This window comes from Pteropus vampyrus, unplaced genomic scaffold (genome assembly GCF_000151845.1).
Source record: "Pteropus vampyrus isolate Shadow unplaced genomic scaffold, Pvam_2.0 Scaffold15, whole genome shotgun sequence".
In the NCBI taxonomy this organism is placed as follows: domain Eukaryota; kingdom Metazoa; phylum Chordata; class Mammalia; order Chiroptera; family Pteropodidae; genus Pteropus; species Pteropus vampyrus.
Window position 1 is genome coordinate 9,916,789 of NW_011888796.1, and position 1,062 is coordinate 9,917,850.

A 1,062-nucleotide genomic window follows, 5' to 3' on the forward strand; every position below is an offset into this window, starting at 1 on the left:
GACACTTCTAGTACTTGGACATCACAAAAGTCACCTCTCCCCAACACACACACACACACACACACACACACACACACACACACAAATGTATCCCTCTGAGGGTTGGTGCCTGGAAAAAGCTTTTCTTGATATTTGGTTCCCAATCCTACTGTGGAGTTTGAGCTGTGGTGGGGCAGCTGAGATCTTGCTGGAGCACCAAGCACCCCTGGGGTGGGGCGTAGGGGGTGAGGAGCACTAGCAATTGTCACAGTGTTCCTGGGAAAACATTGCCAGGAGAGTGTCTTAGTCTGTTTGGGCTGCCATAACAAAATATCATAGACTAGATGTCTTAAACAACAGAAATTTATTTTCTCACAGTTCTGGAAGGTGAGAAGTCCAAAATCAACGTGCTGGCAAAATAGGTTTCATTCTGAGGTCATTTTCCTTGGCTTGTAAGTGGCCATCATCTCACTGCGTGCTCATATGATCTCTTTTTGTGTGCAACGGAAGGGGGAAAAGGAAAGAAGGAGAGAGAGAGGATTCTGGAGTGATCTAGAGCACTCCGATAGTGTCTCTTCTTATAAGGATACCAATCTTATTGGATCACAGCCACAACCTTATGATCTCATTTAATCCTAATTACTCACATAAAGGCCCTATTTTCAAATATGGTCATGTTGGGGTAAGGGCTTCAACCTATGAATTTTTGTTTGTGTCAGGAGGAAGACACACATTTGTGTGTCTTCCAGTGAATCCATAACAGATTCACTGGAAGCTTTCAGTTAAAGAAGATGTGGAGAAAATGCAGAATGGAATATTCAGGAGAACTTGCAAGGGATTGTTGCTTCTTCCCAGAGCCCAGAATTAGGCACTTTGCAATGCCCAGGATAGATACCTTATGGACCTGTGCTGTTTGTTTTGCTGCCTCATTACAGGACAAAATGTTGAGTTTTCCTCTTTTGTTTTGGCAGCGATGTATGTCAGGGCTTCCTGGTTTCAAGATAAATCCACATGTTAAGGTTGTGGTATCCCAACCGGGAAAACTAAATTAGTTAACTGAAAATGAAAAATAGGAAAATTAAA